Source organism: Crinia signifera, chromosome 4 (assembly GCF_055691185.1).
Source record: "Crinia signifera chromosome 4, ASM5569118v1, whole genome shotgun sequence".
NCBI classification, from domain to species: Eukaryota; Metazoa; Chordata; class Amphibia; order Anura; family Myobatrachidae; genus Crinia; species Crinia signifera.
In genome coordinates, this window is record NC_139220.1 from 76576962 (window position 1) to 76600784 (window position 23823).

General features: G+C 41.6%; 2 pseudogenes; one reads left to right on the forward strand and one right to left on the reverse strand.

The window, feature by feature from the left end:
* Nucleotides 1–231: 231 nt before the first annotated feature.
* LOC146076150 (5S ribosomal RNA) lies at nt 232–350 on the reverse strand (annotated as a pseudogene).
* A 5414-nt stretch (nt 351–5764) lies between these two features.
* Nucleotides 5765–5883, forward strand: LOC146076151 (5S ribosomal RNA; annotated as a pseudogene).
* Nucleotides 5884–23823: the final 17940 nt, after the last annotated feature.

Genomic DNA, 23823 nt, shown 5'->3' on the forward strand with positions numbered 1-23823 from the left:
TATCAGAGGTACAGTTACCAATGATAGTAGGCAGTGAAATGATTAGGTTCTCCTCAAATGTACAACAATTAATGCTTAATAGCGTCAGGTAATGTACCTAAATTGGTAGTATGAGGAGAGAAAAAAGTTACACAGCCTCAGTATGGAATTCTGATTTTTAATAAACACTCACTCCAGCAGTCATTGTTGCAGGTATTTTATTTGATACGGCGGCCCTTACCCCTAATTTCGATGTTGCCACACCTGGGCTTCCCCGAGGGTCTCCCACCTGGGTACTGACCTGGCCCTCCACTGCTTGGCTTCCAAGTTCGGAGAGGGTTTGGGCAGACCAGTGGGGTATGGTGGCAAAATCTTAGGGTTCAGTGTCCCATCAAATGTGGCCTGTAGGGCTGCAAGAGGGGATCACTTCACCAGGCGCAACAGGTGAATTTTATGCAAATGAATTATATATATATGTGTGGAAAAGTATCGATTAGGGGATTTAGAGGTCCCTAGATAATTGGGCACTTGAACACTAGTTGGTAAATGTGATCCTAAAATCACTCTATTTTTCCTACAGGTGTGTTAAATAGGTGGAGAAAAAAGGCACAAAAAATAATCAAAAAGAGATAGCAGTTGGCTGCTTGCTGGTAGCAGAAATTTAGGAATTTTTTAAAGAATTATTTTAGATATATAGTCACATGCGATAATTGTACCAATTAGGATAATGCCACACACCATGCGATTGAGGATGTTTAGAGGTGATAATTGCACTGTTTGGGGTAACGTTATACACTGTATAGTAGCAGATTTGAAGATATAGTGACCAATGATAATCAAACACTCAGTAGCAATACTTTAGAAGATGCATGGATAAATTGTTGCATGAATAAAAAACAATACATAAGTGCAGAGATCGCTCTGTGTAGCGAGACAGCTACCCCGCTGCTGACTGCAGTAGGGGAGCGTCTCTCTCACCTGTTGCCGCTGCCTAGGTTAGCGGCTGACGTGGAACGGATGGAAGTCCCGTACTGAGGTTTCGCATACGGAAGGGTGACCCGCTGAATGCTGGGTGACGGAGCCGGAGGCGAGGACCTGTTGCCGTCAGACTTGCTGCTTGGCTGCGCCGGAGCTCGCTGGTGAGCGTGTAGATAGCAGCATATAGGAGCCAGGGGCTGCCGCTGATGTACTTGCTTGGTGGCCGGAGGTGTGGGAGGCTGGAACTTGCAGTTGGACACGTGTTTCGCCTAACGGGCTTCTTCCTGCAGTGCCATTTTGAATGAGGGCAGATGCCCTTACTTTTATTCTCTCTCTGGTTGATGGACAGTCATTTAGACCTATCAGGTATTATTGGGGCTGTGAAAGTCAATTAATGCTGTTTGCATCCCTTCATTGGATTACATTTGGTTGAACGTCTATATGTTAGTATATATCTCGAAATGGAGAGAAAAGTTTTTGGGAAACAGTAATTATTAGGAAACAATAAGATTTATTATACATGTATATGCATATATAAGAAAAAGCAATTATACATCCATATATGCATATATATATACATGTTGATATTGCTGCGCCTAATGGCGGGTGGGTCTGGACGGAAACATTTATTCTGGATTTCGATAAAGGTTGGTACCAAAAAGGGGGGTAAAGTGTGGGCTAATTTTAAGCCCGTGAGAGGGTGCAACAGTGTTGTGCAGGCATGGGGATGGGATTAATTCCCTTATGAATTAATCAAGGGTCTCAGAGGGGGAGAGGTGAATAAATAGGTGAAAATGTGACAAATAAATCAAAACTCAAACAAAGTGCAACGGTGCTTGTGACATGATTGGGGTAGGAGCCCCTGGATGTGCAATTATTAGTAAAGTAATTGGTGATTAAATATCGCGGTAAATAGAAATAGCTGGTACAGGATGAGAATATTCCTGCTAGTGGATGTGACTTGAAATTAGTGGGGTGCCTAGGCACCAGGGTTGTCCTCCTATTAAAAATAGGAGTGATGGAGTGATAAGTTATTATAGTGGGTCTGTGTGGGTAAGCACAGGCTGTTATGCAGGTGAGCTGAAATTACTAGTGACTTGATACTGGGGGTTTGGTATTGGGTATAATTTATCCTATAATGAAATATGAGATCATCCAGGTATGATTGTTGGTGGTCATTGTTTCAGGAAGGATCCATATTTGATGTCCTCATTGAGGCCGTCTGGGGCCAAAGATCCTAAGCTGAATATCCATTTACTTTCTTTTTGGAGAAGTATCTGGTTAATGTCCCCTCCCCTTAGTCCCAAGTGGATCTGTTCCAAACCGCATATCTGGAACCCAGTTGGTTTTCCTTCATGCATTTTTAAGAAATGTCGAGCTACTGTTGTCAATTTTTGCATTTTTATGACATCTGATGGAGCATTTCGGATATTGCCCAGGTGTTCAAGGGATCGCTGTTTAAGCATCCTTGTAGTTAGTCCCACGTACTTCATGTTGCATTGACATGTTATGCAGTAAATCATGTTTTTGCTCTTACAATTGAAAAAGTCCTTGATAGTGATGATGTTGTCATACTTGTCATTTATGGTATTAGCCTTATTGACAAAAGGGCAGATTTTGCAGCCTCCGCATGGATGAGTACCTTTAAGGAGTGAGGATTTGGTGGTTCTATTTGTGAAATGGCTATGTACCAATTGATCTTTCAAATTGGGGGCCCGCCTCCAACTCATCTACTTGGGGTTTCACTTTTGCAGCCAGGTCACTGTTGCTGAGGATGATAGGCCAGTGGTTTTGGATGATGTTTTTTATTTCCTTCCATTCTGTGCAGTAATTGCCTACGAATCTGATGGTGTTATCAGTAGGTTTGGATGGAGATCCTTTGTCCTGGAATAGCATTCTTGATCTGTCTGTGGAAGTCACCGTCCTTTCTGCTTTTTTAATTGCCCTGTTGGAATATCCTCTCTCCTTTAGCCTGTTGGTGAGGTCTTTGCAATTGGATTTGAAGGTTTCATCGTTGGAGCAGTTCCTACGGAGTCTTAGGAATTCTCCTTTTGGAATATTGTTTACGGTGGGCGGAAAATGCGCGCTCGATTGGTGGAGAAGACTGTTGGTGGCAGTTGTCTTGCGGAACAGTTCTGTTTCTATCATGTTTTGAGCTCCTCTGTAAATTTCAGGTCCAAAAATGAAATGCTGGAACGATCGTGGGTGTATGTTAGCTTGAGGTTTAAGGTATTGGTGTTCAGATGATCAATGAATTCTTTAAGTTGTTGTTCACTGCCTCTCCATATCATAAAGATATCATCTATGTAGCGCATCCATGTTGTGATGCAGCTATCATAGATTGGATTCGTTGAATACCACCTCGCGTTCCCACCATCCAAGGAAGAGGTTGGCATACGTGGGGGCACACGCCGCCCCCATTGCTGTCCCCCTCCCTTGGATGTAGTAGCGGTTGTTGAACGTGAAATAGTTCTTGCGGAGGAAAAAGTTGAGTAAGTCCAATAGAAACAGTTGGAAGTCTCCGTTGTTTTCCATTTCAAGGAAATATTTTACTGCCATGATGCCCAAGTCGTGGCTGATGCAAGTATAAAGCGCCTCAACGTCCATACTGACCAGTATTTCATTTTCATCCAAATAGACGTCATGTAATTTTTTCAGGACATCTGCAGTGTCTTGCGTGTAAGAGGGCACTGATGTAACATGTTGTCTGAGATGCGTGTCTAAAAAGACACAGGCTTTCTCTATTAAGGCTCCATTCCCTGACACTATCGGACGTCCGGGAGGTTCATTCAAATTTTTGTGAACCTTAGGTAACAAATAGAAGGTTGCTACACGTGGGTTGGGAGTTTGTAGGAACTGGTGTTCGTTTTTAGTAATGACTTGATCTTTCAGGGCTCCATCTATGACACGATTGTATGCATTTTGGAAATTGGATGTTGGGTTGAACATGGTTTTGGTGTAACAGGTGGTGTCATCCAACTGCCTGTTGGCTTCTTGCAGATACAGGGAATGGGGCCATATCACGATATTACCTCCTTTGTCGGAGGGTTTGATTTGGACATCCTTCCATTCTTTTAGTTCTTTGATGGCTTTCCTTTCATCTTTATTGGTATTACCAATGTATGCATGATGTTTCCTTTTTTTGTATAATTTGTCAAAGTCCTGAGCGACCATCTTAGTGAAGACTTGTACTTCAGGACAGATGTTTGGTGGGGGGAAGAAGGTTGAACGTTTCTTACATACCGGCCTTTTTTCCTCAGGTTCGGTGATGGTGGCAGTATCGTCTAGTTCCTCTAGGGCTTGTAAGGCTTCCAACTCTTGGTTGGTCCATGTGCCGTTATAGGAGGTGTTGTCATCTTTCTTGGCATGGAACTTGGTGAGCAGTAATTTTCTGCTAAACAGTTGAAGGTTAGTTTCCCACTGGAACCTGTCGAAGGAAGATGTGGGACAGAATGTTAGTCCCTTTTTAAGAACTTGTTCTTGTGTGGTTGTTAGCGTATGTTCAGATAAATTGATTATCTGAAGTTGTGATATGCCTGTTCCGTTGTCTCCATGGATAACGGTTGGGTATGTGTGGCCCCCATCTGGATGCGTTTCTTCTTCATCTTCTTTTTACTGCGTCTGGTCTTTCATTTTGTTTGGGACCCCGGCCTCTGCTGTACTCTAAAAAAGGTTCCGGTGTGGATTGGGTTGCTCCAGTAGATTGTGAGTGATAGAAGTGGTTAGTGGGTCTCCTTGGTATCGGGTCCTCCCGTTGATGGCTGTCTTCACTTAGGTCGTCTGTGCTGGAGTAGTCAGTCTCGGATGTTGATGGTTGATAACGGTTCGGATCCCTATGTTGGTTTCGCTTAGTCCAACGGAAGATTCGTCCTGTATGAAAGTCGGTTTGGTCTCGATGAAATTTGTTTTTCTTTCTTTCTTTCGATTATGACTTTTTCATATTCCTTTAAGTCTTTTTTATTTTTTTCAAAGTGAAGTTGGAAAGAGTTGTTGGATTCCCATGATTCTAATTTCTTGCCTAAGACGTCTATTTCTTTAGAGATAGATTCTAAGACAAGATGATTATGTTGGATTAGGATTCACATTAATTCCTGGGAGCACTTCAGGAGACTATTTTCCCAGTCTTTTTTGAGGTTTTCGGTACACAACTCGAAAGCCGGGAAGGTCCTTGGTCTTAGACCACGTGGAGTAATTTTGAGTTTGCAGTAGTTTTCTAAACTTGTTAGATCCCAATTTGTTCTAATTTGTTTTTGTAATATAAGTTTTAGTCTGGTTAGTTCATCATTCCAGTTGGAATCTGGCGTGGTCTCATTGATGGAGGAAGGAAAGATGTTATCCAGGTTATCAGTCCTTCTTTTAGGTAGTAATTCATTCCTCAGACTGAAGGTTGACATTGGTTAGTGTGGATGGGAAGGGATGGATGGAGGGATTTGAGAGAGAACAAGAGATATATAATGTATGCAAAAAAGTCTATATGGTGCCAATACCAAATTGTCGTGCTGGATCTTAGAACTGAGAAAGGCCTCAGGAAATTATGGTGAACAAGAAAGGGGTTGAAGATCCGCACAGACTGAAAATCTGTGTAATACTTAATGAACCAATTTGAAAAACTACACGTCTTGATAAATTCTGGTAGTTTGTGGGGTTGGTGGTGCGCCCAGCGTTTAAATATCAATGGTTGGACACTGGGTTTTTGTTTGTCGGGAAAAAGAGACCGACAAAAAAAGGAAAGAAAAACGCTTTTTGGGCGCACTCGTTTGTAAATGATTAAATTAGGCCACATTTGATGGGACACTGAACCCTAAGATTTTGCCACCATACCCCACTGGTCTGCCCAAACCCTCTCCGAACTTGGAAGCCAAGCAGTGGAGGGCCAGGTCAGTACCCAGGTGGGAGACCCTCGGGGAAGCCCAGGTGTGGCAACATCGAAATTAGGGGTAAGGGCCGCCGTATCAAATAAAATACCTGCAACAATGACTGCTGGAGTGAGTGTTTATTAAAAATCAGAATTCCATACTGAGGCTGTGTAACTTTTTCTCTCCTCATACTACCAATTTAGGTACATTACCTGACGCTATTAAGCATTAATTGTTGTACATTTGAGGAGAACCTAATCATTTCACTGCCTACTATCATTGGTAACTGTACCTCTGATAAAAACAGTGCTTAAATGACATATTAAAGGTGTGACCAATCTGCAAATTTTCCTTGAACTAAACCAGTACAAGGATCACACTACATTTTGATATCTCTAATTTAAATTAATCCTTTGTGCCACTCTATTTTAAATTAAGTCTAAAATAAAAGTTATGTATTAATTATCTAATTTAATCATTTACAAACGAGAGCGCCCAAAAAGCGTTTTTCTTTCCTTTTTTTGTCGGTCTCTTTTTCCCGACAAACAAAAACCCAGTATAAACAACAGGGAATCAACAATTAAACTGACACATGAAGTAAGCAAGGAGAAGATACATTATCTGTATGTGGAAATTACACTGAAAGAAGGCAAACTAAGTACAGGACTCTACTCGAAAGTCACAGACAGAAACAATTTGTTGCTAACCTCAAGTCACCATCCCAAACCGCTGAAGCGGGGCTTACCAAAATCACAGTTAATGCGGGCAGCCCGCATCTGCAATACAACCGAAGCAACTAATGTTGGTATGGAACAAATCGTAACTAGATTTGCTAGCAGTGGATACGACTTGAAGCAATTACAAGAACAACAACAAGAAGTCCTAGCCATCCCGAGACAACAACTACTGCAATCAAAACAGAAGCGAACCAAGGAGAATATACTACCTTGGAAACAGCAATTTTCCACCTCAAGTGCAGTGGTCCAGAGAGCGAGCAAGGCACTTTGGCCTATAGTGTCATCAGGCAAAAATTTACAAGGATTAAAAAACAAAAAACCAATGGCGTGTTATACACGCAGCAAAAACATCAGAGACATAGTGGTGCATGCGGATGTTACAGGCTTTGAACCTGCAATAAATTCTCCCAGGGCAATGTTCCTGACTAGACCTCCAAGATGTTATAGATGCATCAAATGCACTACTTGTAAGATCATGAAGGTTGGCACACAATTTAAACATCCAAGACATGATAGACTTTACAACATTAGACATGTATTAACATGCCAAACTACACATGTAATATATATGATTACATGTCCGTGCAAACTATCATATGTGGGCAAGACCATCCGAACAGCCAGAGAATGCGTGGGACTACACAGATTTAAGAACAAACAAGACGGAACAACCAGTTGCAAGACACTTCTTGCAAGCAGGACATGTCCTTAGTGAAATGCAATTCATCCTAATTGACCACATACCTCCATTCAGGAGAGTAGGAAACAGAGACAAGGCTTTATTACAAATGGAGACTAAATGGATTTATCGATTGGGGTCCACAGCACCAGACGGACTGCATGAATGCTTTAGTTGGAATACTTTCCTCTAATTCTCCAATATGAACGATATTGTTACTCCATCCAATATACCTCTTATTCTAATTTTCATCACTAATGTTTGCCTTCTCAACTAAATTTCCTCCCTAACAACTCTTTCACCTCTAATGTTTGACTTCTTTGCTAAATGTCACCTCTATACTTGTGACCAGTAGTCATGACTAAACAGCATAGCAAGTGCACAAGCTATGTCCTCACATAACATGGCCCTGTCTGATAAGCATAACTTTGCACCACTCTTATCTACCTTTCAACTCTAAAGTGCGTCTTCTCTGCTAAATTTCAACACTATATAACAGTTCAACTTTAAATTCTTTTTCCAACCTAAAGTGTGTCTTCTCTGCTATATTTCATGACTTTATTGTTTACCAATTCCAAATTATGAGCTTATAGGCTCCTTATCTCTAATATTCATCTCTACAGTGTGTCTTATCTGCTATATTTCCTACCTTTTACTCTTGCTCATCAATTGCATATGAGTATGCATAAAACTATTTTATTCTCTATAGTGTGCCTTATCTGCTAAAATTCCTACCTTTCACTCTTGCTCAACAATTGCATATGAGAATGCACACAACTCTTTTCATCTCTATAGTATGCCTTATCTGCTAAATTTCCCACCTTTTAACTTTTCAAAACTTTTCAACACTTATGTTTGTCTTCTCAACACTTTGTTCTAATATTTTACTTGAATGTGCCCAGAAAGTATATTTTATCTCTTATACACTCTAGCACTCTCTTATAATGCAGCGCTTGAAACAGCGCTGACATTTAATATATTTACAAGTAACCAATGGACATGAAGTAGTAAAATACGCATAACATCAAATGTAAGAAATTTCCATGTGCTATATTGTCCTATTTTAAATGTGTTCAGCTCAGTGCTGGGTAGGGTGAAGGTAAGACGCTAGCCGGCACAAGTATCTTAGCACCCGGAGAGACGCTTTCATGCAGAGATGCGTCTCCAGGGTAACGGAGCTGGATGCCTGGTGATGTCATTAGCATGGGACGGACGGACACACGGAAGCATGTGTGAGTCCCCCACGCTGACTCTGGCTCCCGCCCAGCACACGGACAGGTATTTATAAAACTCTTTACACCTATGCAATCTGCTTTGTACAGTTTATCACTATCATGGGCCCATGAAGAAAATGCCAGTGGCGGCATTGAAACGTAAGGGCATCCACCCATGAAATATATGTAATTCTGCTTTGTATCTTAATACAATTACCACGTGAAAAAAGACCCTTTGAGTGTCGCAAATTATATATATATATATATATATATATATATATATATATATATATATAGTGTACGATCTGGAGCAGCACTCCTTATAAGGAGTCAGGTGCGGTGCCAACCGTGGAACCCCGTCTCGGGTCTGCAGTAGTACACCTGATGGCGGTGGCACTCGCTCTCAAGAAATTCAGACGGACATCAGATATGCCAACGTTTCGAAGCCTTTAGTACAAGCTTCTTCTTCAGGACCTGTGTCCTGAAGAAGCGTGTATTAAAGGCTTCGAAACGTTGGCATATCTGATGTCCATCTGAATTTCTTGAGAGCGAGTGCCACCATCACCAGGTGTACTATATTTATATATATATATATATATATATATATATATATATATATATATATATATATATATATATATATATATATATATATATATACGAATGGTCAAACTAAGAATTCAAGAACACCTGAGAAGTATTAAGAATAAATTAACCACACACAACCTCCCACGCCATTTATTGGAGAAACATAGTGCGACCCCAAATACGAGTAATTTCTCGTTCACTGCCTTAGAACATGTTCTACCTATGCCTAGGGGAGGCAATAGGGAACTATTACTATCTAAACATGAAACCTTCTAAATATATACACTCCAGTCTCTTTCCCCCAAAGGGCTTGAATGAGAACGTAGATATAGTATCGTTGCTTTAACTTTATTTTGCTTTAACTACATTTTGAGGTGACTATGGCATATCTGAAGTGATCCAAATACTCCCCTGGTCTATTTGTATTAATCTGTCTTTATTATTCTTCACCATACTTTATTTCTTCTTGTCTTGAGCACAATGAAATTATAACTTATATATATGTTTTAAATAAAAAAAGTGAACAAACCCTTGGTACATAAGGGACCAATTGAGCTATAAACCTGATAAATGAACAAGGGTAGTAAAACACTTGGTGGGCTACCTTGCACATATATTCACTTTATTCTAACATATGATCTCCTATTATAATATCACGAATACACTTCCTATTTTTTACACCTTTATTTGTTAGTATAATATTAGGATTTTCATGTGAAAACATATCACTAATTCTATATAGGAAATAACATTTCTTAAATTATAATAACTCCTCACTTTAAGGTCACTATAATCAGCTCACCATATTTCTCTTATTTTAATTCAACATATTAAATATATGGATCACTAAATTAATTTTGCACTTAATCTAATAGAGTGCTAATATCTTAATAAGTTCTAGTAATATATTAGTATCCTAGTTAGAGATAACACAGTCACATATCCCTCACCACCTATCAGGATGTTTAGAACGTTTTATAGATAGTACTCTTTATTGTCGCTATCCGGAAGTGCAGTTGGAGTGCAATTGGAACACATAGCATCAGAGTAATGCAGGGATGTCACCAATACATGCCCCGGCTATTAGGTATATGCGAGGGAATAATTAATATGTACCCCGGCCAACATCATATCCGATGGAACGCAGGGCGTCATCATGATGCGCCTTGCCTTCGGACTGAGGCATGTAACCATCATTACATCTGATGGAATGCATGTTGGAACGCAGGGCATCATCATAACGCGCCTAGCCTTCCGACGGAGGTATGCAGTCATGCCGTCTAGAACGGTTTATACCTGCGATAAAGTATACATCAAGGGGGCACGGACATTACAACTACACACCTCCGACTCTAGGCTAGGTGTTTTTTCTGCCTAGCTCTTTATTGCTATATCCACGGAGACTATATACCGGAAACGAAAACGCATTATTACCATCTAGTGGAGTGCACAGAATTACCGGAAGTGCATTCCAAGCATATTATTAAACATTTTTTCTCTCCTTAAAATACACGCCCTGGTTTAAGTGTAGTTATTTTCAAATTCATTAGATGTGTCCCTACTCTTTGGTTGATTTAGGCAGTCATATCTTCTCCCTATTTGGTTTAAACATTGGAATTCTAGTATAGATCGATTACAGGAAATGACATAATATCCTGAAAGGTATTTAAACCCCAGCAGCCTCTGTGATCATGCTGCATCCTTCTGGAGACATTATATTCCTGAACTACAGGTAGGTTGCACTCAATTGGTCCCTTATATTTGACTATGTACTGCTATTATGAGCTGTCTTTGTTTCCCACAACTGTATAAGGATATGCATTATTTACTTGGGTATGTCTGTCTATACTTTGTACTCATTAAGGTAAAATATACTAAAAAGTATCTGCATAAGACTGGCAACAGGGATTATAACAAGGCAACTCTCTGGATATATATATGTTTATACTTTGTGTATATTATCTACACTCTGTACATAGTGCTGCAAAATACACCAACAAAGTATTTGCATAGGATTGGCAACATAAAGTCTGTAATATATATGTCAAGTATGTTTTATACTTTGTAATTTTTACATTGTTTCATTGAATATCCATTTGGAAGTGACATATTTCTAAAAAGGCTGCTGTAAAGTGATACTCACCAATAAGCGGATAATCCCTGTATACGATATTGGTTGTATCCCCGGGTATGTGTGCCCTTTTTTTGATTTTATATGTTTTTATTTTGAATATTACTATGTATAAACCTACATAGCTATTTTAGATTTGCTCATTGAGATCATATCCCATTCTTAAACAGTTCTGGAGCCCACGTTATGTTAAAAAGGTTTTTCATATAAAACCTTTAGCAACTGGTCTATTACATTGGTTCTAATTTTCATCTGCAACTTCTAAGACCATTCGTATAAGTTATGGTATGGATGCTTATTCTTTTCAAACACATAGTGGTGTATGGGACACATAATCCTTTTTTCTTTTTCTTCCTCGCTTTCCCTCCTTTCTTTTTCCCTCCACCAGTAGGTTTTGGTAATTTGGTTCTTTTATCTGCAATTACTTGTTCCTCCTTTAGTGGTCAGATTGACCTAGCATTTTATTAAGGTCATCAATGAAGCACCTTAATTACAGTACATTTTTCACCCCTTAGATCCAGATCACCCCTGAGGAAGTCCTAAGGGACGAAACGCGTAGGGTTACATCTGTGAAATCCTCAATGTGAACACCTTTAGTAACAGCTAGGCACAATAGAAGTGCTGCACCACCATCAGTGCAGTAAAAGGCCACATCTCTTTTCTTTTATATATATATAAATAAATATATATATATATATATATATATATATATATATATATATATATATATATATATATATATATATATATATATATATATATATATATATATATATATATATAGCAGATGAAGAATGAAGCGGCACTCACGAGACTTGTCTTTAGGTGAAAAAACAACAGCTTTATTCCAACATGTTTCGAGATGTCCTCTCGTCGTCAGGGAACAAACATACTGAATGCACAAGTGGTTTATAAAAGACATAAGACACACCTTCACCAATTAACAAAGCACCTGGGCATTAACCCTATCACGTCAGCTCACCTGTGTAACACAGGCAAGCAGGCGCTTCCAAGGGTAGCTGCATGAGAGTGCATGACGCATGATTTTGCACTGATTACAATTAATCAGTGCAAAAACATTATTATTGTATACAAAGTGAACAGTAATTTAGAAAAAATATAACAAATTCATAAAACACATAAATTTTTCTATAAGATGTTTTTTAAGAAGTTTTCTTTAAAAAGGTATACACCTGCAGGATAGGGGACCGATACATATAAATCAACCATCGATGTTTATATCAATACAACAATAGCGCAGAATGTAAGTTTAATTTAATGGTACCACTAGGTTAGGAACTTTGGACATTTATCCAACCCATGACCATTCTATATTAATGCCTGAGGTTTGTAAAGTTTATCTCAACCCGATACAATTTACAAAAAACAATGTAGACTCAATTTTTCATTGAGCCCCTTTGGAGACAATGTCTCCAATTTAGCGATCCATCTACATTCAAGTTGTAGTAGTTTTTTTCCCCTGTTACCCCCTCTAATTAGTGGGGGCACATGGTCGATTAACTTGGTACGTAAGCTGGCTACTGAGTGGCCAGCCGTAGCACAATGTCGCGCCACCGGCTGGTCACTGGTGCCAGTTTGGATGGCAGACCTTATTGCCTTTCTGTGGTTTGCCATTCTTTCCCTCAGTGTAGTCTCAGTTTTTCCTACATAAAGGAATCCACAGGGGCAAAAAATTACATATATAACGAACTTAGTCATACAGGTTATAACATGTCTAATGGGTAGTTTTTTACCACTATAAGGGTGTACAATGTGGTCACCTATCAACAGGGAGTTACAAGTGGTACAGCTTAAACAGCGGTAGCATCCATTTGGCTTAGTAAGAAAAATAGCAGGCATAACAGGTTTTAACAAATCTGTCACATCAAGTTTCACTAGTGAATCCCTCTGGAATAAGCTGGCATCAAGCGAGTACCTAGCAAACCTGGTAGATTTTTATCCGTGTTGACCACTGGCCACATTTTTTTGACATGTTTGTTGATGGAAGTACTTGAGGTATTAAACCTATTAATCCATGGAATGATTTTTCCACTTTTTTTAGAAGCTGATTTCCCTGCTAGACATGTTTCTCTGGACATGTTCATTATTCGGTTTTTGGCCAGTTTTAGATCTTTGAGGTTATAACCTCGTTGTACAAAGCGTATAATCATGTCGTCTAGAGCTTTTAGTGTGTCTACCGGATCACTGGTGATTCTCCTCACTCGGAGCATCTGAGAAAAGGGAAGACCGCGTCTTAAAGGCAACGGATGACAACTATCATGTGTTAAGATGGAATTACGGTCAGTCTCTTTGATGTAAATTCTCGTCACCAGGGACCTGTCCACAATATTAAGGCTGACATCTAAAAAATGAATTGTGGAGTGACTTAGATTGGTAGTGAATTTGACCACATGATTAGAGGTATTGTGTTTATCAAAAAGATCTGTCAAAGCAGATTCAGGCCCTGACCAAATAATTAGAAGGTCATCGATAAATCGTACATAGATTTTTAAATCTGGATCGTGAATTATGGAATCAAACAATTGGGTCTCTACAAACCACATAAAGGTATTGGCGTACGATGGGGCCACTGAGGACCCCATCGCACACCCCAATACCTGCAGGAAGAACTGTGCATTGAAATAGAAGTAGTTTTTAGTCAACACTAAATTAAGTAATGCAAGGAACAGTTTAGTTGGTGGACCGATGTATAAAGGGTTGTCTACAATCATTTTTGCCACCGCCTGCATACCTAACTCGTGGGGAATACAGGTATACAAGCTGGTGACATCAGCACTGCACAAAATGATACTATCATCCACGGGGCCGATGTTGAATAATTTTTTTAGCAAATCATTGGTATCTTGTATATATGATGGAATAGCTTGCACACAAGGATTTAACACGCTGTCCAGGTACACAGAAATAGGCTGGAACAGGGACCCCCTGACAGAGATGATGGGTCTGCCAGGAGGGTCCTCCAGCCGTTTGTGCACCTTGGGCAGCGTGTAAAATAGCGGCACAATGGGATAATCCACCATCAGATATCGTAACAAATCCTTGTGGATATCCCCCTGTTGAACAGCATTAGCCAACAATGTGTCAAGCTCCTTCTTGTAATCCTTAGTAGGATCATTACCAAGAGGGGCATAGACTTTGGTGTCATTGAGTTGTCTGTAACATTCTTTTACATATGCATCAACAGGTTGTACAACAATAGCTCCTCCTTTGTCTGCCGAGCCCACTACTACATCTTTACGAGCTTGTAATGATTTTAATGCAGTTTTCTCATCAACAGACACATTGGAATGATTAAACATATCTGATTGCACAATTTCAGGAGCAGACAATAACAATCTAGAAAATGTCTTTAACGTGGGGGAGTTTGTTGGGGGATCAAAGGTAGAAGCAGAAGCCAACTTACGTAACGCCGGTGGTATGGCAGTCCCATTGTCTGGTAAATCACGGTTACCAAAAAAGTCCTTTAAACGCAAGGATCGGTTGAAACAGTGGCACAAACGTAAGTCCCTTGGATAATACACTTAGTTCCGTAGCAGTAAGGGGAACCTCCGAAAGGTTAAAGACTAGGTACTCTTTTTCTTCCTTGAATAAGTGCACCCGCTGTCTCTGGTTTTGCCCGCCGCGCCTCGTCCTTTTGGGGCGGCTGGGGGTACCGGGGGGGGTAGCTGTGCTCCGGGTGCGCACTCCTAAAGGGATGTTCTCACCGCCAGTAGTTGATGGATGGGAGTCAGTTTCGCTTGCTGAGGTGTTGGAGTCATTGTGTCTGCGGTGACCCACTCGGCGAAAACGTTGGCGTGGATTAAACTCCTTTGGGCGGTGAGGATTTAACCACTGATACACCATGTTGTTATCGTAATCAAGCTGCACCTTGCGTTGTTTCTCTTTTTTTAACTTGATTAATTCTTTGGTGTACTGCTCAATGTATTTTTCAATTTTATCAATCCAGTTGGTAGTGGTGTCACTTATGAGCATGGGTTTTTTATCCTTCACAAATACTTCAAGCTTTGAGCGCACTATAGCCAATTCCCTTGCCGACTCCTCGATTACAAGGATTAACAAGTCCATGGAACATTTATTTAATATTCCAATCCATTTCTTGCAAAATGGAGCACTATGGCGTCCAATCGTGGGCGTGTTCCGTACACGGAACCCTCGTGGGATATGTTTGTCCCTATGGTAGTCAGATAGGGTAATACCGTGATATAAATAATCGGTTTTACTTTTTCTCAAGTGCAGCCATTCCTTAAACAGGTCACCACTCTCAGGGTTGAATTGGTCATCACGTAACGACCTAGTGAAGCGTACATTTTCTGCTTCAACATCGGAGTAGCTAAAACAGTCACATGAGTCCAGGTTGGTAAACGAAAACTCTGGATCTGTGCCCTCCGCCATGGTGAGAACTAGGTCAGTCCTTACCCGATGTTGCCAATCCAGCAGGGTAACCAGGTAAAAGCGTGTCCCTCTGTCGACTGTAGTAAGGTGAGGGCGGGTGCCTTGTAAATCACACTATCAGCAGACAGTATGATATATGCACAGTTCAGTCGTACCGGCACTCCTCAAATCAATCACCAATTCTTGTGCTCAGGTGCCTTCTTAGAACATAGAGTTCAATATAGCAGATGAAGAATGAAGCGGCACTCACGAGACTTGTCTTTAGGTGAAAAAACAACAGCTTTATTCCGACATGTTTCGAGATGTCCTCTCGTCGTCAGGGAACAAACATACTGAATGCACAAGTGGTTTATAAAAGACATAAGACACACCTTCACCAATTAACAAAGCACCTGGGCATTAACTCTATCACGTCAGCTCACCTGTGTAACACAGGCAAGCAGGCGCTTCCAAGGGTAGCTGCATGAGAGTGCATGACGATGTACTTAGTACAATTAATCAGTGCAAAAACATTATTATTGTATACAAAGTGAACAGTAATTTAGAAAAAATATAACAAATTCATAAAACACATACATTTTTCTATAAGAAGTTTTTTAAGAAGTTTTCTTTAAAAAGGTATACACCTGCAGGATAGGGGACCGATACATAGAAATCAACCATCGATGTTTATATCAATACAACAATAGCGCAGAATGTAAGTTTAATTTAATGGTACCACTAGGTTAGGAACTTTGGACATTTATCCAACCCATGACCGTTCTATAATAATGCCTGAGGTTTGTAAAGTTTATCTCAACCCGATTCAATTTACAAAAAACAATGTAGACTCAATTTTTTGTTGAGCCCCTTTGGAGACAATGTTTCCAATTTAGCGATCCATCTACATTCAAGTTGTAGTAGTTTTTTTCCCCTGTTACCCCCTCTAATTAGTGGGGGCACATGGTCGATTAACTTGGTACGTAAGCTGGCAACTGAGTGGCCAGCCGTAGCACAATGTCGCGCCACCGGCTGGTCACTGGTGCCAGTTTGGATGGCAGACCTTATTGCCTTCCTGTGGTTTGCCATTCTTTCCCTCAGTGTAGTCTCAGTTTTTCCTACATAAAGGAATCCACAGGGGCAAAAAATTACATATACCCATAAGACATGTTATAACCTGTACGACTAAGTTCGTTATATATGTAATTTTTTGCCCCTGTGGATTCCTTTATGTAGGAAAAACTGAGACTACACTGAGGGAAAGAATGGCAAACCACAGGAAGGCAATAAGGTCTGCCATCCAAACTGGCACCAGTGACCAGCCGGTGGCGCGACATTGTGCTACGGCTGGCCACTCAGTAGCCAGCTTACGTACCAAGTTACGTCACAGAGACGGCGCCAACCCGGAGGAGGACACGAACGGGACACACAGGGGTCGGGTAAGTCTCCTATAAATTACACTGTATATGTTTGTTATTCGTGCATTCCCTGAACTGACGACGGGGCCCCGAGCTCAGAAACATTTTCACTTCTGCACAAGGAATAAAGTTCCTGTTGTTTTCACCATTTATATCAGCCTCCGAGTGCCGCTTATTACTGCTGCATATATCCTGAGGATCCATCCCCCGAGAGAGAAGGCACCGGAGCAAGTAATTATTGGCATCCACCCCCAGACCTGAGTGCCGGCCTCATCGTATTGTATTATACAGACCAAACTCCCTACCATTAGGACACCAGTGTTGTCTGGCAGACAAGGCACCAGGCAAGCCTCTCCTTTTCCCCCCATAGGTATCCTGATACCTGCTGCAGCACATTCCAGTGCAGCATTGTTTCCTGCAACCTGTTCTACTACAGCTGTACGCCGCAGACACCAACTTCACGGCAGGTGTCAGCATCAACGAACTGCTGGTGGTATGTCACAGATTGAGCCAGACACTGCTTCAGCATTTTCCCTTGTGTTGCAGTGTGATCATTCGGATGCATGTAGCTACTCCGAAGCGGAGGTCGACACTATTCTACACAAAGAATCGGCCTTCGATGATAACTATCGCAGCTCCAATGATGACCTCTACCGTGACCTTTACAAATTAAAGAAACGGGAGATCGATTTCTTGTACCATGGACGGACCCTCTCGGATTATTATAGGAGTAAACAAATCCCCCGTGGGTTCCGCATGCACAATACTCCCACCATTGGGAGACATAGTATCCCATTCTGCAAGCGCTGGGTGGCGATATTAAATAAATGTTCCATGGACCTTATCTTATTAGTAATAGAAGAATCGACACGTGAACAGCAGGCCACTCAAGAAAAAATCAAAGCATACGAGGAAGCCCATATACCCACCCTTAGGGCGGACACCTCGAACAAGTTGCTGGACAAATTGCAGACACAGGAGGAAGCATATAGAGCCATACTTCTTTGCTATAAGAAAGAAAAACTCAAGAAGTTCCAAGGGGACTATGAGCAACACACGGTTTACCCGTGGCTTGGCACCACCACCCGTCCCACGCAGAAACCTTTCCGGCAGGGATACCGGCAATGCCGCGCCAAACCAATACAGACCAGCACATCTGGCAGCGACGTGGAATCCCTCACTAGGGGTACTCCCTCATCTACCCGCGGTCGTGGCCCTTTAGGGGTACACACCCGATCAGCCAATTTACCCCTCGCACAAGACCTACCCGCAGGGGGGGCCAGTGCCTCCGCCAAAGGCCGAAAACCCCCCAAGGGGAGCAGGACTTAATATTCAATCTGTCCGCAACACCTCTTGCCGAATCCGAGATCTGCCTCCTGAGTAAAGGACTTTCTTTTGTCCCCACACACCCTCCCGACAAATTTAAATGGAAAGTGGATTCTTTCAAGTTCCAGCGGACGCTGAAACTCAGAGAATTCTTTGGAAAAACAGCCTCACACCCTGAAGCCGAACTTTTACCTACTGCCATACAACGCTTGGGCCCGCCATCTAGGTTTGACCCACACTCTACCAACGCAGCCATCAAGACGTACCATCGTTTGCTGGACAGTGCCCTACCTGACCCACCCCCCCAGGTACACCCCAATTTATCTGTTTCTGAATGCACAGCACTTGCTAAACTCAGTAAAAGGCAAGACATCATCATCAGAGGGGCCGATAAGGGTGGGGTCATAGTGGTCATGGACACCAGTATGTATGTAAATGAATGCAATCGATTGCTTAATGATATTCGGACATATTCTTTGTTGGCACAGGACCCAACCGGTGACTACAAAAAATCCCTGGACACCTTGTTGTCACAGGCTGTTAACAACAGCATTATTACTAGCTCTGTTTGTAAAAAACTTACGGTGGAATATCCAGTGGTGCCCATATTTTATACCATTCCTAAGATCCACAAGGACACACAGCTTCCCCCTGGGAGACCCATCATCTCTGCCAGGGGGTCGCTGTGTGAGCCTATTTCTGTATTTCTTGATATTTATCTGCAACCATGCATACAGGCATTACCCACCTATCTCAAGGATACCAATGCCTTGCTTGGTATCCTATCTACATATGATCATGTCATCAAGGACACTACTCTAGCAACGCTTGACGTGTCGAGCCTATATACATGCATACCCCATGCAGATGGTCTCCGGGCAGTTGGTAACCTTATCACCAACAATCCATTATACAATGGGCCAGACCCAGTGTTTTTTTTGGAGCTGTTGGATTATACTTTGAAGCATAATTTTTTCCTGTTTGATGGTAGGTTCTATTTGCAAAGGACGGGGTGTGCGATGGGTTCTTCCGTCGCCCCATCCTTTGCAAATGCCTACATGTGGGAAGTTGAGCAAGGTTTATTTTTGCGTGAGGAGCCCATACGTAGGCACTTAGATCTATACACACGTTACATTGACGATCTTTTTATCATATGGAACGGGCCCCTCACCATTTTAGAGGACCTCTTTACAGCACAAAATGCCTCCAACCATCCCATTAAATTGTCTTTAACCTCCAGCTCACAGGAAATCCACTTCCTGGATGTTAATATCAGTATAGTGCAGGAGCAGATGCACACTGCACTGTATATTAAGCCCACTGATCGGAACACCATACTCCGACACAATAGTTTCCACCCTCATTCCACTGTGGAAGGACTGCCTTACTCGCAGTTCCTGCGCATATGCAGAATAACATCTGACCCCCAGTTGCGTTTACAGCAACTGGACGAGATGTCACGCAAATTCGAACAACGAGGGTACCCCAGGGCGAACCTTAATAAGGCCAAAGACAGGGCGCTGGCACAGGACAGATTGGCCATGATCACCAGCAGCCAGCCCAAAAAAACTCAACCCCCAGCCCTTCCATGGGTCAATGAATACAGTACGTCCAGCACGGCTACTACCAAACTAGCTAAAAGTTGGTGGCCCATAATCACGTCTGACCCGGATCTCAAAAGTCTTAAACTAACTAGACTATTGCCAAGCTATAAGCGTAGCTGTAATCTCAAAGATCGCTTGGTAAAACTAGACATTACTGCATTTCATTCCCATCCACCAGGCACTAGACAACGTGCAAATGGGTGCTATCGCTGCCTGGGATGCACTACGTGCAGTTCGCTCACACCCAGCACTATCATACAACATCCGCACACTAGGCAAAAATTTAAAATACGTTGGCCCCTGACATGTACGTCGAAATACATTGTATATGTGATCATCTGCCCCTGCGGATTGTATTACTTGGGGAAAACTGACTGTACATTCAAGGTCAGAATGGCCCAACACCGTTGTGCCATACGAGAAGCCCTGATTTCCGGCAAAAGTGAGCAGCCAATGGCTCGCCATTTTGCCACATTTAAACATAGCATGGCGACCCTGCGGTATAAAATAGTGGACCATGTACCGTTCTCTATCAGAGGCGGCAATAGATCCAGAAAGCTGTTACAGCTTGAATCCCAATGGATTTTTAAATTAGACTCCTTACAACCTAGAGGGCTCAATGAAAATCTTGGCCTACACAATTTCTTATAATGCTGGAGGTCTTGAACACCCTGTCCATCCTTCACTGGCACGGCTTGGGTCAGTCCTGGTGCCTAGTATACTTATATGGCCCTATGTTGGGCTGAGCACAGCTGTTTTATTTTAGTTTCTTACCCGCTGTTTACATAACATAGCTGGTGGTCAGCCTACCTACACTTTTCTCTTTAGCACTTTCAACAGGGGGTTTTATCAGCATTGTGGAAACCGTGTTTTTTTTTCTTTACAAATTAGGGGTACCTAATATTGGCACCCAGGTGTCTGCCCCCATACAGACACATGTTGCCCTTTCACTATATGGGAGCATGCCATACCTGATAGTATATTCCCCATTTTGTTAGCAGACCAGTACAGGCATTAGAATAGCCCTCTGCTTATGTAGATCTGTGTACACAGATCGCAGGGACAGTACCTTAATGCTGTCCGCATTTTGTAGATAGTATGTCCAGTAATGTATCTGTGTCATTTACACATTCTGCCCAGTAGATGGCCGTCTTACACCATGGTTCACTTTATGCTAACCTGTCATAACCCAGCAAAAGTTTTTTTCACGTTAAAGTTAACTGTTTCCCTTAAGTTTTTTTGTATATGGAAGCATGTTTTTGCCACAACATTGGTTGCTCAGTGTTATGTCACTTTTTACTTGAATAAGAAGTTTATGTTATTCTTCTGTATCACTACAGCGCACAGCCGCCCCACGTGACCCTGTAGCCGGCAGCCGGGAGCGCGCATCAGTGACGTCCTGCAGGAAACCATCGCGACCATCGGACCTGCGCCAGTTACGTCACAGGGACGGCGCCAACCCAGAAGTCGCTGGAGGAGGACACGAACGGGACACACAGGGGGCAGGTAAGTCTCCTATAAATTACACTGTATATGTTTGTTATTCGTGCATTCCCTGAACTGACGACGGGGCCCCAAGCTCCGAAACGTTTTCACTTCTGCACAAGGAATAAAGTTCCTGTTGTTTTCACCATTTACATCAGCCTCCGAGTGCCGCTTATTACTGCTGTATATATATATATATATATATAGGGTGATGATCCGGCACTCCTCCAGGTGAAAAGTAGTTGCCCTGGTGCCTTCTCTGTAGCCTGACCGGCTACTATGTATCAAATGATCCGATAAACGGGGATGGCGGAGCGGCACTCAATGGACTCAATAAGAATAGAATGTACAGCAACAGCGTGCGATCAACGTTTCGGTTTATTAACCTTTGTTAATAAACCGAAACGTTGATCGCACGCTGTTGCTGTACATTCTATTCTTATTGAGTCCATTGAGTGCCGCTCCGCCATCCCCGTTTATCGGATCATTTGATATATATATATATATATATATATATATATATATATATCTCCAGGTATCAATACAAAATATGGTGGGTCAGCGCTATACTGAGGGTTTACGATTAATAATGGATGGATCTCACATAAGCTGATCTTCTGGTTTCAAAAAAAGGGTTCACAATCTCCAGTATTCTTCCTTCCAGATGTTTCCCGAAGATATGAAAACATAAAATGGAAAGTACATATGGTGAAGTATGACTGGATAGTTGGAATCAAAGGGGATGGGGTACTTTAACGTCCTTTCCTATGACCCATGTGCAGATGATTTCTTTATGGGGGTCATCACGTGTGTAGGCTTCAAATAGTGCTTACAATCAATTTGTAAAAGAACGGCTTCTCAATCACGTTCAATTAAAATCCAAAAAATATATTTATTGACATTTAATAAGAAAAAACACACACCATGGGATAACTGTTGCCAGATGTATCTGCAACAAACCCACCGAGGATAAGATGGAATACCCGGGGAATTTTACCTCTGAAAGGTGGTTGTTTAAGGCTGCCAGTACCTCCAATGGATAGATCAAACAAAAAATGGACACCGTACCAACGCGTTTCGACCTTCACAAGGTCTTTATCAAGGTGGTGTCATTCCTAGTCCTGCTGGGTTTTAAATACCCACTCCTCAAAGGGGCAAACCATGTGGACGTATCCTCAATTTTCTCTAATTATCTATCGTGTGGCAAAAAATAGTGTAATACATGACTGAGTGCAATTTACAAAACATACAGATATATCATGATTAAATACATATAAAAACGATGCTGTAAAATATGGTTTTCATCACCAAATCATAACGGATCGGAAGTCCTAATATGGGCATAACATCTAAGGTGGATACGTTTGTGCATCTTTTCTAGATGTACTGTAGTACCGGGTATTGGTACCCTCTGATATGAGTTCCCCCCTGTGTGGGACACACCTGGCGGGATGCAGTATGTAGTGTGCATCTAGACGGTATCGCCGTCTAATCCGGCATCGTTGGAACGCAACGCCATTTTGGATGGCGTCACGTGATGTGCCTATGACACGCACGGCCATCTTTATTGCCCGGCGTGTTTGTATATATCGATTTCCTATCAGGTGGAACGCAGCGTGTTTACAGATAGAATCACATGGTGTGTACGTGACACGCACGGCCATCTTTATCCGCCTGTCTATGTGCATACGGGATTGGTGCTATGTGGAACGCACCACCATAATGGGAGGCATGATGTAATAGCTTTATGGAACGCACAGACAGGTCTTATGCACAGATTTAAATGTGTAAGTATGGTGTGTAAAATACAATTTAGCTTTTAACAAGGGCATCTATGAAATCGGTATAGTACCTGAGTCTCACATCATTTCTATTATAAAAAATAAAATGGGCATATATATAAAACTTAGATGGCGTGGTCATACATAACCAAATTAATACATATAACACAACCAAGAAACGAGAATGCGCGGAAGTATATACATATACGACACTAAGTATACATATATAATACAATCTATCCTGATATATTTCCCATATAAATATATATATATATATATAGGTTCGTCACACTTATATTCCTAACTGATATAATAGTCTAAAAACTACCCTATAGGTGGAGCGTAGTGGCATATGATGCGAACGAAGTAACCTACGTGGAAGAAACAAGCACTTTTTTTTTTTTTTTTATAAAACAATGAGATTGCAATGTGGTTACAAGAACCATTTAAGTTCAAAATCCCCGTTTAGGCCTCTTGGGGTAAGGGTACTCATATTATATATGTATTTCATTTCGGTTTGGGCGAGTGTGGTTTCACAGCCGTTCTGACGCCAGTTTCCCTAGACTTTCTTGATACCTATAACTTTCACAATATCTTCCGTGGAACAATTGTGCTTGATGGTGTTTCTCCATGCCTTTTTTGATGTTCCTGGTAT